Source organism: Heloderma suspectum, chromosome 4 (genome assembly GCF_057233095.1).
Source record: "Heloderma suspectum isolate Gila_16-S chromosome 4, 16-S_ref, whole genome shotgun sequence".
Classification (NCBI taxonomy): Eukaryota; Metazoa; Chordata; class Lepidosauria; order Squamata; family Helodermatidae; genus Heloderma; species Heloderma suspectum.
The window spans coordinates 92,436,168-92,450,551 of record NC_139461.1 but is presented as its reverse complement, the minus strand read 5'-3'; positions in this window follow the sequence as shown (position 1 = coordinate 92,450,551).

Genomic DNA, 14,384 nt, shown 5'->3' with positions numbered 1-14,384 from the left:
TTCAGTGGGGCTTACTTCTAAGTAGACATGTCTAGCATTGTACTGCCAGAAACGCTGGCTGTTCCTAGTCCCTTTCCAAATCACTAATCTTTAGTTTAGTTTTTGTGAACTGCCCAGAGAGCTTTGGCTATTGGGCGGTATAGAAATAAATAAATAAATAAATAAATAAATAAATAAATAAAATTGATGTACGTGGCTGTGTTCCTTCCTTTTGCTCCATTTCCTACTTCAGCATTTAGTGAAAAGAGTGGCTGACTCATATCTTCATATACATCACTTGATAATTTATTAAATGACTTTTAGTTGCAACTGAGTTTCAGACTGGGGCACAGTTTGGGTACTTTGTCTAATCTCCATTCTGACCGCCTGTCTGCACATTTGCATATATGCACATTAATTCAGTGTATGCTTGAGTGCCACATTATAGAAGTCTAACTAGTTTACATTGACAATGGGGCATGTGCTTAGATGAAATGCAAGATGTACAGTGAGCACTTAGCCAAAAAGGTACAGCGATGCACCTAGCATCAAAATTAAAAGGTTACAAGTGGGGCCTGCAACAAAATGTCGTATGTGGAGTGTTATGGTTCACTGTCTCAACCAGCCTTCCATACCCTCCTCCACGATAGTTGATTCCATTCCCAGTCCCACCTGGATTTCCCCCACGATAGTCAATCCTTGTTCCATGGCTACTGAAAACACACAGTCCTCACTGAGCTAATTCGGTGCATCCACCCCTTAGGGTTTTTCCCCCTAACAGTTGTTGTTGTTGTACTTCAGCAAATCTTGAGGTTTCCCCAACCCATCTAATACTTCCATCTTGTGTGTGGATGGTGGTATTTTGGCTATGTCATACCTGAACACTGGAAATAGAGGAAATGATCCACGCAGCAGACCTAACTTGCACAGCATTCCCATACCAGTGATCTATTGCTTAGAAACCAAATAGGTTGCCATGCAAACACTGGCACATGGATTAAGAAGAACCTCTTAAATGCGGAACCCTGCAGGTAAGAGCTTTACAAACATCCAGCACCACATGCAGCCTCAGTTTCCTTTTTACAGCTTTCAACAGATAATAAGCAATTTGACATTGTTCCGTGCTCACTGAGTATCTGGTACCCGTGTGTATTTCCATTTCTACAAACTGCGGGAAGACTGTCTGCAGGCAGTGACACTGTTATGTCTAAGAGTGTTTTGTCATGCTAACACTTCTCATGTAGTGGCTAAGTCAGAACAGGTCAACTTCTTCCCTATGTCACATCTCAAGTTCCTGTACCTTGGGACTATAATGTTTTTACGGGCAGCTGCTGTGCTTTCAACATCTGCCCATTTCTGCTGTATTTCTGTCTTAGAAAATTCAAGCAGAAAATTCCCTATGAGGCAGTTGTTCAGTCTGTTCTGACTAGGGTTGCACTTCCCTTGAAGGAGCAGGTACATAGGTTGGGGATCCTCCTTGAGCCATCACTTTCTGGGATGCTCAGGTGGGGGCGGCTGATAGGACTGCCTTTTATATCAGCATCAACTGATACATCCCAGAGAAGGCAGACTTGGCTTCAACCATCCATGCTTCAGTTACCTCCAGACTAGGGGTGTATGAAACCCTGCTTACCTGGCTCCGCTGGGGTCCACAGGTGGGGGGAGGTGTTCCGTTCCTCCCCCCTGGAATCCTGCCCAGCTGGCTGTGCTCAGTGGCCAGTCCATAGAGCTGCCGGCTGGGCCAACCCGCAGCAGGGTCTCCAGCCGCTGCCAGGCTGCTGCGGACGCAAATGGTGTCCTGCGTAGGGGACACCATTTGCGGTCTTGCTTTAGCCGTGATAGGCTATGTAAATATATACGTAGCTTATCACGGGCTGGCATCGGGATGCAAATGGCGGCCGCTATGATGGCCACCCTTTGTGGCCGCAGCAGCCCAGCAGAGGCCAGAGCCACTGCCGTTGCTGCCACCACCACTTCATCTGCTGCTGGAGCTGCCAGAGCCACAGCCAGGTAGGCTCCATTTCGTGGGGCTTTCGTGGGGTGGTGGGGCGGGTTGCTCCGTTCCGCCACAGATTCGGGGGGGGGGGCGAATTCACTGGAATTCGGCCTCCATGGGATCTGTGACGGAATTCTCTAACATCCCTACTCCAGACTGGATTACTGTAATACATATGGTAATACAGTTTACACTGGGGCTGCTTTTAGAAACAATCAAGAAAGTATGGCTGTGGCAGCTATACGTTTCTGGTGTTTACAGTAAGAGCATATCATTCCAATGTTATGTCAGCTCCACTGGCTTCCAATCAACTTCTGGGCTCATTTTGAAGCATTTGTTCCAGTCTTCAAAGCTTTAAATGGCTTAGGACCAGGTGGCTGTCCTTATGGGGAATTTGCTATGAACTGGGAACATTTCGAGGTTGTTGGTGGCAAATGACGTTGTGGCCAGTCTGCAGCCATCCCTGAGATTTCTGGTGGAAAAGCCAGATTTTCTGAGACTAATTTTACTCTGTTTTATTTTTTTAATTTGTCTACTGCGCTTCTGGTGCTGTGTGCCCCTATCCTCTGCATTTACTTCAGCCTGATAGCCATGTGCAGGGGTGTGTCTTTCACCTGGCTGTGGCCTCACTGAGCCTTTCCAGCCTTCAGAATTGCCCTGCTCTTCCATTTCACTGGTAATTAGCCTCCATGATGATGCACTTCTCTGATGTTTGCATCACTTAGCTTCTCCATTGTTATAATAAATCACATCTCTGATATTGTGTAAAGACACTTCCTTGATGTTATGTAAAGTCACTTCTGTGATCAGGTGAGGTCTTGGGAGCCTATCAGTGCAAGCAGGGAGAAAGTGCCCTGAGCAGGAAGAAGGCAGTGGTGGTGGTTGAAGCAATAATTCTGCAACAGTTTGCTGGAATGGGGTAAAATTGGGGTGGGGGATGGGCGCTCTCAGTGGGAGTCTTCAGATGCTGCACTCAAGAACCAGGGGTTTTGGTTTCTCAAGGCAAAAGTGTACACATTTGGGAACAGGGGAGAAAGGAATCACTCTGTGGCAGATTGCTGGAATGCAGCGAAATTGGGGCAGGGGGGGGAATGCTCTCATAGGGAGCCTATTAGCTACTTTGCATTCATAATAATGTAGTAGCAGGGGGAAGCCTGGACATGGGCCATGAAACAAGCCTCTCTCATTGGTTGAGCAGCCCTGCCAGTCTGATGATGTTTAGTTCCACTCCACACCCCCACTAGGAAGTATGTTCCTTTCAAGTGCTGTGTGATCCCTGAAAATGGGATTTTAAAGGTATGGTCCACCTGGCTTATCTTAATTTGTGTGTCCCTGATGGACCAAAGCTGATTCCATGAAAATCTGGATAATACTCCAATGCACTTCTCATTCCATTGTCGTGAAGATTCCCCCCACCCACCCTGCCCTAAGTTACCTTAGCAACCACTTCCTATCACATAGTTCAGGCCAGAAATTAAGATCAGTGTCAGAGGCCTTGCTCTTGGTACGATTTCAGGAGATTAAGGGAGACAGTGTCTGAGGGGGATACGGTTTCTGGACGTCGAGGTCGGAAACAGGGCTCTGACCTCAGAGCCCAGAAACAGCATTACACACTTCCTCCCCCTCAAAGCCAGTGTGGTTCTGGCTACATCTCTGCACTTGGAAACAGAGTGCGGAGACAGGACAGGGGTCATTCCCAGGGTGGGGAATGGAGGATACTGGAGTGGAGGCCATACAACATTTCCTATGGTCGCCCCAGCCTTCTCTTCCCCACCTCAAAGTGCCACTCCTAGACAGGTGAAATTGCCCATCTAGCAGAAATGCAGGGTGGCTGGAGAGCGGAGGCGAAGATTGCCTCCGTGCTCCAGCTTCCCTGCATTGGATACTCGGCAGCCTCTGAACGCAGAGGCTGCTGACTATCTTCATAGGACGGCACGGCACTCTTAGGAAGTGCGTGTGAGAGGCAAGTGTTTGGTTTTTTGTGACAGACCCGCATGCCTCTTGAATGCTTTTCCAATTGACATTTGTCAGGCTCTCCCTTTGTGGGTCTTTTGCCAGAAATTGAAGTCACCTTGTTTTGGCAGGCTTTTAATGTGTAATAGCTAGTTGTGTTGCTGCCAATTTAATGTGTAACATCTTTTACTCTTGCTGCTGTTAGGTTTTTGGTTTTCTAGGTTGTATGATATGGTTTTTGTTCTTGCTCTGAAAAATTGTTTGTTTGTTGTCCTTGTATATTTAGTGGTTATATGTTTTTATGATTATGCTGTTTTCTGCTCTCAGTACTTTTAGTAGATGAGTGGATATAAATAAATAAATATTCCTGGGTTGGATCCTGTCAGCACAAATCTGCTTAAGAGGTGCTCCTGCTATATCAGTGGTGTGCAACTTGTGGCCTTCCAGATGTTTTGGCCTACAGCTTCCATCTGTCCTAGCCAGCATAGCCAAAGGTGAACTATCATGGGAGTTGTAGGCAAAAAAACAACTGGAGGGTCACAAGTTGCTCTCCCCTGTGCTATAGAAAGGCGGATTCAAGGCAATTTTTGCCAGTAAAAAATTTTACTGGCAAAAATTTACAATTTTTGCACAGTTTGGTACACTGTGGAAGGTGATGTTGGGGGTTGCAGAGGAAAGAGGTATCAATGAAAATTGCCTCCTCATCCTCCTTCAGTGGAAGCCTTTGCTGGATCTGAAGGAACACTCTGCTCCAACCCATTATAAACTATCATCATCACCACCACAAAGAGCCTTATACATCCAGTGAATTAACTTCTACAAAATATGTGATACGATCAACTATAATGCTACTAATAATTGTAAGGTTCTCGATATAATTATAAAGTTCACAATGAGTTATGATAACAACAAATGTACATACACATCACTCTGTCTCTGAATGATAATGCTTAACAATAATACAAATGATCATACATAGAAAATGAGTAAATACAATTCTGTTTCAACAGGACACAATGCTGATATCACCCAGATATCTAGGGAGAATAAATCAACAAGTGTATATATACACACCATACTAGCTCTGAATGGTGGTATTAAACAGTGATAAAAAGGATCATACATTAATGAATTCAGTAGATACAATTCTCTTTTCAACAGGTCTTGATCTGAATAGATAAATGAATCTGAAGAGCCAACCCAGATAATCTTGGGTAAATGAATCAACAAGTTGTGTGTGTGTGTGTGTGTATATATATATATATATATATATACACACACACACACACATACATACACATTACACTGTCTCTAAATGGTGGTTTTTAACAACAATAAAGATGCTCATACATTAATAAATTCAGCGGATACAAATCACCTTTATGCAATACATGATACTAATGAGCCAGCCCCGATTATTCTTGGGTGAATACTCTTGTTGTTTTCATAATTCATTTTGAACTTTATAATTATATCATAACCTTATAATTATTCATAGCATTATATTTGATCATATCACATATTTTGTGGCCCCATTGATCTGATTAGAGACTGCAACTCTATATCAACTTACCTAGGAGCAAGTGCCACTGAACTAAATGGGCCTTACTTCTGAACAGAAAAAGTTAGAATTGCTTCTGAAGCACCAAGTGAGGTTGCAGCTATTTCTTATCCCTCTCCACTGGCACGCTCCATTGTGGCTACCTTCCAGGCCTCTGATTTGGCTCCACAGCAGGCAGGAGAGGAGGTTGAGTGAGGGAATCACTAAGATGGGGGAGGCTGCTGTGTCTTCATCCCCTGTACATGCCTCAGATATTTTAAAGCCTCTTTTGTACATGGGGAATTCTGATTAGGAAGGTAGCTAATAAATGCTCAAACAGACATAAACAAATAAAGCATTATCTCTGGAAAAGGATACAACAACCCAAAGCAGCAGCATTGTATGATTTACAAGAAATATATGCCATGGAAGGGCCATCTGATAAACCAGAATTTCACCCAGATTTAATTCTTTTAAAATATTAAGTTGTATTTAATATTTTCTTTCGAAATGACATTTAGGCCAACAGAAACCATTTAATAATGAGTGGTAAAACAGACAGTGATAAATATTAGCAAAAATGTTGGCTTTATTTTGGAATTAGCACAATCTGGGCTGGCACACAAATAATATGACTTTTGATATCATTCCATCAGGGTAAATATTTCCAAAGCAGCTATTAAACCAACTGCATTACTAACCTGATAATTAAAGTACAACCTTTTTCAAGAGGGGCACATATTTGATGGAGATTAATTACCACTAATGCTACTATAAGCCTAACATTTCATGTTCTGGTTTCTAATGTTGATCTGATTAAATTAAACGGGTTTTGTATAACTACTCCTTCTATCTGTATTGAAATTAAATGGGAAGGGGTAGCAGGGATAACCAAGTACATATTTCAAAATAAGTCTTTTGTTTTGTATCTAGAAGACCGGCCAATTTGTTACAATTTAATATAGATTCCTTGATTACCTAAATAATTATTGCTTAATGAATACAAGTGCTACTCCTTAGGAAACTAGTTAAATTTATTTTTCCTCCTTCTTAATTTTTAAATGTATGATCTTGCAAAAAGGCAGCCAATATTGTATTACAATAGTACAATATGAGGACGCAAAAGAAACTCTCCTATCCATACCAGTTACTGACCTTCCTGTACATAAAAAATACATGGAACTGAAAGGATTTTTTTAAAGGAGGAGAAAAGAAAAAGGAAACAATAACAGAAATAGTGCAGCTTGCTTTCTTGATTCCATATTATAAATGCCTGTTCTGCAGTTTTTAATATTGCAATCTTAAAACCACTTACTTTGGATGATTCTGTTGAAGACCTTTTCAAAGTCAGCTGTATGGAAAGAAAATCCATCATGTTCAACTTGTATTCAGGCGATCACATGGCAGGTTGTCTAATTTCTCAGTTGCACTGCCAGACTGATTTTCAACACACTATGCAGCAAGCACTAGGGCTGGTTCAATGTTCTCTTGGGCTCATTTCAAACAAGAGGTCTTTTTGTTCTAGTCATCTTCATGATAGTTAGTGCATAGGAATGGTGTGAATAAGTTTTCAGTGCTTTCAGAGTGCTTTCAGTACATGTGTTCCAGTAACTGTATTTTTTCACACACCTATATTTTCACATTGCATACACACATTCTTCCTCACTATTCAGGACAATTCATTTTCGTACAGATTATTTCATTTCACTGCATGTCAGCTACAAGTGCCAGTTACCAGGAATTCAGGGTTTCTTAGAAAAAAATGGATATATGTCAATGGCACTTCTCCCTCCCGCCTACCCCCCACACAAACTTTTCCTTACCTGTTCCTATTTTTCTCTGAAAATTATTAAAAACCAACAACACCCCCTCTCCTTTACCCTTCATTAGAAGGTTATTATATGCTTTAGAATCTAGTTGTGATCATCATTACAAATAAAATTTAAAAAACAGTTTGTGAGGCATGTTAAACTAGGGTTTCTCCTTTTTGTTCAGTTTTAAAAAGTATTTCTACATTCATTACTCTCTTGTACTGCTGCCTGGCTGATCTTTGTAATGTGCATTTAATTGTTCTTAATTTATGTTCATCTTAATGTGACTTCATTATTTACTTCATTACAGAAGGCTAAGAATGACATTATGTACAAGCACTCTTGCTTGCACAGAAAAAGGAATGCTTTCATGGGAGATGACAAATGAAATCCTATAAGTGTTTTTATAGGATTATTTTTGGAAAAAAAAGTTAGAATTAAAATTTGAAGAGATCTTAAAAGAGGCAGTAAAAAGAAATATTTGTTTTATTTCAGGGTGATGAAGAATTAGCATTCATTAAGGGTTAGTTTGAATGTAATATTTTGAATCAATGGGACCACTGCTGGAGCAAGTTCCATCAAGTGTGTACATTTGATGATGGTTTCAATCCAGACTTCCTTTTCTGTGCAGGCGGAGGGGGAAATCAACAAAAATGTCCTTCCCTCCTGCTTCTGCCAGTGGGACCCTCCACAGGATCCTGGTCCTGTCTGTGAACAGAAGGGATCCTTTAGTTCATGGACACCTAGCTAGGATCCAAGCCAATTTCCGTAACGCTAAAATTCAGATCCTCTTAAGTGACATTGGATCGAGTCCATGGTGAGATCAGCTACACATCTGATGTAAGTGGCCCAGATATCCAGTTAGAAATTTATTTGGAGATTGCTTCTACCTCCTTAAGGATTCTAGATTTAAACTGTGGAAGAGTTAGCCGGTTCTAACTATGGGTATATGATGATTCACAAATCATCAGAACTTGCCCCGTTTGCAAGCCCAAACGGGAGTGGATTTTTCAGAAAAAGCTTGCACATTCCCAGGCTTTCAAATGCGTTCAAAAATGCACTTTTCCCAAAAGATATGCATTTTCACACTTTAATCAATGGGGGAAAAGTGCACGCTGATAATGGGAGTGTGGCAAACAAAGCTTTGAAGTGGAGTTTGAAGAATCTCAGTGAGCTCCACCATCCCTGGTTCTTCCATGTTTAGTTCCAACTAGTCAAGGTATTGTTAGGAAAAAAGAAAGAAAAAGGATTAACCCAAGGATGCATACTGGAAAATAAAACCCAGGTCATCACTCCATTCAAGACTAACCACAGAGGTGCAAAATCATAGACACTGAAGGGGGCACTGTTGGCCTGTTCAGAATACAGGAGTTTGACACAGCTCCACTCTACTGTATTTATCTGCCTTTGAGGGACACATTGTGTAATATTTTAAAGTTTGCAGAAGAAGAACTGGAAAAGTTAAACTTGCCCTCATCCAGAAATGAATTAAAATGCTTTCAGGACTGTTTCAGAGAATAAACAATATACATGATTAATGGAACATGTGTATGTGCCAGTTTTATATGTAATTTGAGATTGCAACTAGACAGAGACACCATCAGGTTCAAGGAGGCTCTGGACATGTCCCTGCCTGTGGCACATGCCTGCAGTCTGTTTACAAAGGGCACTTTAATCTGATCTGAGTAGTCAAACATATGCCATGAGTGTACTACAACCCTGCCCACCCCATATTTCAATATTGATTCCCTCTCCATCACATTAGGCACTCATCCCATCATCATTTATTTCTTTTGTTAATTCATGAGCATTTGTTTAAGCATGAATACCTTGTAACCATACTATAAAAGGGCCTTTTCTGTGGTGGCCCCCACTCTGTGGAACTCCCTCCCTAGGGAACTCCACCATGCCCCCTCTTTAATGAGCTTCCGGCATGCATTAAAAACGTGGTTGTTCAGGCAGGCATTTGGGGTGGGTTAGGGTATTTTAGAAAATGTTTTTATTGTAGAATTTTATTGTTTTAAACTGTTTTATTATATGCTTTGTACATTGCCCAGAGTGGCTGGGTGACCAGCCAGATGGGCGATTAATAAATTTAATAAATAAAAAATAATAAAAAAATTCATATAGCACATGTGTATTCAAAGTGCGTTACATACACAGTGAGCCTTTTAACATGAGGTATTTATTGTGCACTCATGATTCCTCACTCATGGTAGTTTGTGGGTGCTTTACATGATGTCATCCTCCAGAGCCTCTCCCGTTCTTTGCCACCATTTCTGCTGCTTTTTCTTAATCGAGGAAAGTCTGGTATTATCTGGAAATAGCGGAATGAAACCCTAGTGCAGTCATGCAATTCTGCTATACCACAGCACCACCTATTAGTTGTATAATGGAACATATAGAAAGACAGAGAAAGAAAAACCCTGGGGGGAAAAACATGTGTAAAGGATGCAATCTGAATCTCACAAAGAATTCGGAAGCAGAAGCCTCAGTAAAGTGGTGGGTTAAAAGCCTCATGTAGAAAAACCCTAAATCTCAGTAATGCTTCTCAAACACAGTATCTCAGTAACAGTCAGAGTATTACCTGGATGGCTACAGACTGAGAGACAAGGATTTGCTGAAGGCTGCCTATTGAATTTATAATTGGAGTCATCCAGACTTACAACTCACACCACTCCACAGTCCTTGCATCAGCATCCAGCATCATTGGGGAGCTGCCAGGACACCATTGCTCCAGCAGGGTCCACTACTGATTCCATCCCCCCCCCTCAATTTTTCCCCAGTGCTCTTATTAGTGCCAGGGGGTTAGATTTAGGAGCTGCCCTTTTACTTTCACCAGTGCCCTGAAGCAACACTATGGAGGGCATTATGGAAGATTAAATGGTGGTTCTTCTCAGCTGCCTGGTGCTGATAGGAGTGCTGCTGTTGCCTGCTGCTACCACCTGATGCCGCCAGGTAAGCCTACCAGGATATACGAGAGAGCTACCATTTTGCTGTGGGACCCTTCAAACCTGGAGCCAGCCCTGCCCCTACACTTCACCAGTTCTTGAGAAAGTTGTTGCTGCAGGCATTCTAAACTGCATTTGAACTGGGGAACAGGTGCCATGGGGGATGAAGGGGAGGGAAGAAACAGGAAGCAGTGCAATTTTCAGAAGGAAAGGGGAAAGAAAAGGGCAGGTACTGGAATGAAAGAAAGGTCTTAGAAGAGTAGAAGAAAGGTTGGTCCTATGCTAAAATCCAAGAACTGATCTTGTAAGCTAAGCAGGGTCAGTCAGCCTTGGTTAGTTCTTGGATGGGAGACTGCCTGGGAATCAGGCTTCCTGCACTGAGCAGGGGTTGGACTTGATGGCCCTGTAGGCCCCTCCCAGCCCTATGATTCTATGAGATCTATGATGTTAATGAACTCAAATGGATAGGATTTGTGTCCAATGAATGAATGAATGGCTATGCCAATGTATTTCTTTCTTCTAAAGCCAAGAGTGTTATAGTCAAGTCATTGTTTAAGTATCTTATATTGCAGGTAGAAGCAGATTCTTGCGTTTCTCCCACTCCTTTTCATACACCAAGAATATTTTTGCTTGCAAGGTAGTTATTTTTATATTTTATTTTCCAGAAGAGTATGAATCATGATAAAAATGAGAGTGATCTCTTAACTGTATCTTGAAAATAAAATATATATAAAGAGAAATGATTCAATGGCTAGATTTCAGTGGCTATAAAAGTTGTAATAGGCTGCTACATGAATTTAGATAACTGTAGCTCTGTCCTGCCAGTTTGCGCTGCCTTGTACACTTCATCATATAATTCTGAAAGTTCAGCCTTATTTATGAGCTAGAAACTAAGAGACAGCTAGTGGAAAGTTGCTATGGAACAACAGTTCTCATCCCATGGTTTGTAGTAATAAATTTACATTTCACTGAGTACAACTTGGGTAGGCAATGATCTGTTGATGGAACCTCTACAAGAGAGTAAGGACATCATTGTAGTATGCCTTTCAAATATGAGAGTTTAAGATAAATGTGCTTTTGGACCACAGCAGAATAAAAGATAGATGCAATCCATCCAAACAATCCATATAGCTTTCTTTGTGGGTGAACACTCTATATACTCCTGGCTGGGGCATGCTGGGAATTATAGGACTTTTTCTGTCTTAACATGCATAGGATTGCACCCTTAGCTGCATACATTTGGCATTGCTGAAAAAAGTGTCACATTTATTTAGTCATGAAACACAAGGATCCTGCTAATTTTGATGTGTTTTATATTTTGACATGTGTGCCCTCCTCAGGCTGCATGGAAACATCGATCTTACATGTCAGCAATATAAATCAAAATTGGGTAGGTTGGTCTGATTATTGACACCCAATATTAATGTGAAAAATGAGATGAAACAAGCCTGGATGTTTATTAATATGGCTTGATTAGTTATTTAAAACAAGTGCTGATTGCTAACCCTTTGAGGTTTGGCCTGTTCCTGACTGGTTTTGGTTCGGTTTATAAGAGCATAATCCTATGCATGTTCAGACTGGCTGGGTCATGCTGGAAGTTGTAAGATTTTTCTCTCTCTAAACATGCATACGATTGCACCCTAACTGGTACTGAAATATACTCGCATTTATGACTGAATCTGGCATTTTATGCCAAAACGTTTCATATTTTAAAGTCTGTATATAAATTTATAAACTGGGTGCACAATTATCAGTTGTTTATTGTGGTTTGGAGTGATGTGTCATCACCTCTGTATTATAATGAAATCCACAGTGATAGTAAAATTAGGGCCAACCAATGTTCACAATACAGTATGTCATCATTCAAGTTACATAGAACTTTTTCTCAGTTAAAATGGTCAGAGGGTTTGTGTGTTTGCATGTGTGTGGGGTGGTTGTGGTGGTGGTGGTGGAAGAATAGATGCTCCCAAGTCAAGGTCTGATGTTAAGTTCTGTACACAGGTTGGTTAAGTCTTCATATGGCAGAGTCAGCTGAAGACATTTTGCTGCCTGAGACAAAGGACAAAATGATGTTCCCTCTCCCGTTTCTCAGACAGAAAATGACTAGACTGGCATCTGAATGGGACACCCCCCTCCACTGCACCTGAGAGCAGCAGGCTAGCTTAGCAGGCCACATGACACAGACAGCTCCTATCTACCTCACAGCTGCACACTGCTTGAGGCAGCTGCCCCACTCTGCCTAATAGCAGGGCTGGTTCTGCAGTGATATGTAGATAACCTTGCAGACTAAATTAGATCTAGAACTTTGCTGCCAGCTCATCAAATGTACAGCCTAGCCACACTAACCTTTGGCATTACTGGTCCTCCTCCTTCCCCTCCCTCCCCATCAATTTTATCTCTTATCTAAGGCAAACCTGGATGTTTCCAAGGTAAATCTTCCAGTGGATAAGGCATGGCATCTTGCTGGACAGCTTGCTTTGCCTTTGCTTCCCTGTGTTTCTGCTCTCTTGTAAAATTATTTCTATTATTAGCAATGAGTGGTCTAATGGGAATCAACCCCTTGGCCAGTAATCCCAGAAAACTTTAACCTATTGTGCTCTTACTGCATCACAGAGGTTCTCTCACCTGAGCAAACTATGGCATCCTTAATGTGTCTATGGGGCAGTGTCTTGTGTGCATAATAGGCTGGGGTACTATCATGAGTGTGTCTAAAACTCTAATTCAGCCACTGAATGATCTTCTTCCATGGATGGTTGCTGCGAGGGGCACTGTTTACATTCCACTCCAAAATTGCCATGCGCTCGGGGGGAGCGGTTGTTGGTTTTCTGATGTTCTTTGCTTTGGGGAATGCTGTGATTTTCTTTGCAGTTTTTCTTCTGAGAGTTCATAGAATGTTACACGGGCGTAATCTGGCTGCTAGTATGACAAGACCTTTGACTTTTCCTGCCAATCACAAAACATAATCCTGTGATTATGGCCTAATCTTGGCTGCTGGCATGACAAGACCTTTGGAGTGTTCTGCCAATCAAATTTGTTTTCTTTGCAGCAAGCCAAACAAATGCAGTATTAATAAGATGAATATGCCAGCATTTCATCATGTTAGAATGGTTCTTAGGATACTTCCAAACACTTCTTTGCATTCTATCAAGGGCTAAAACAGACATTACTTTAATTCTGGTCTAGCAGCTATATCTTTTTTTCATTTGAGTGGGTTCAGGACCCCTCATCTTGATCAGGAACTGTGTGTGTGTGTGGGGCAGTGGTAGTGGGGCTTTTAAGATTCAGATCACAGTCCCTGCACCCACTCTAGAGTAACAGTGAAAAAAAGACATGGCTCCTAGACACAGATTTTAAATAAAGTGTGTTTTGGCCCTAACTTAGAGTGCAACCCAATGTATGTCTACTCAGAAGTAAGTCCCACTGAGTTCAGTGGGACTTACTCCTAGCTAAATGTGCAGAGGATTGCAGCCTTAACCTTTCTGCTGTTGTAAGTTCCACTTCTGTTGCCATTCTTTCCTTGACCTCTTTCTTTCTTGTGGCAGCTACCCATTTTACTATCATTCTTCATATGTATCATGTCCCTTAGATCAGCCTCTGTACTAGAGGGCTGGACAGCAGCCAGTGTAACACTAATTTTTTAAAAGAGATTCAGGGCCAGGAGGGATCCAGAAAATTACAGGCTGGTTAGCTTAACATCTGTTCCTAGTAAATTGGTGGAAAGCATTATTAAAGATAAAATTATCAAGCATATAGAACAGCCACCCCCAACCTGATGTCCTCCAGATGTTTTCGACTTCAACTCCCATCAGTGCGGCAAATGGTCAGGAATGTTGGGAGTTTTTGTCCCAACAGGCACCAGTTGGGTAAGGCTGATAGAGAAGGACAAGTCGTGCCAAAAGCAAATGATCATGGCTTCTGCAAAGGTATATCCTGTCTTATGAACCTCTTACAGTTCTTTGAGAGAGTCAGCAAACAAATGGATAGGGGTGATCTGGTAGACATTGTTTAATTAGACTTCCAAATGGCTTTTGACAAAGTCCTGTATCAAAGACTCCTGAGCAAACGTAGCAGTCATAGAATAAGAAGAGAGGTCCAGTAACTGTAGAGTAGGTGCAGGTCCAGTTTAACCAGTAACTGGTTAAAGAACAGGAAGT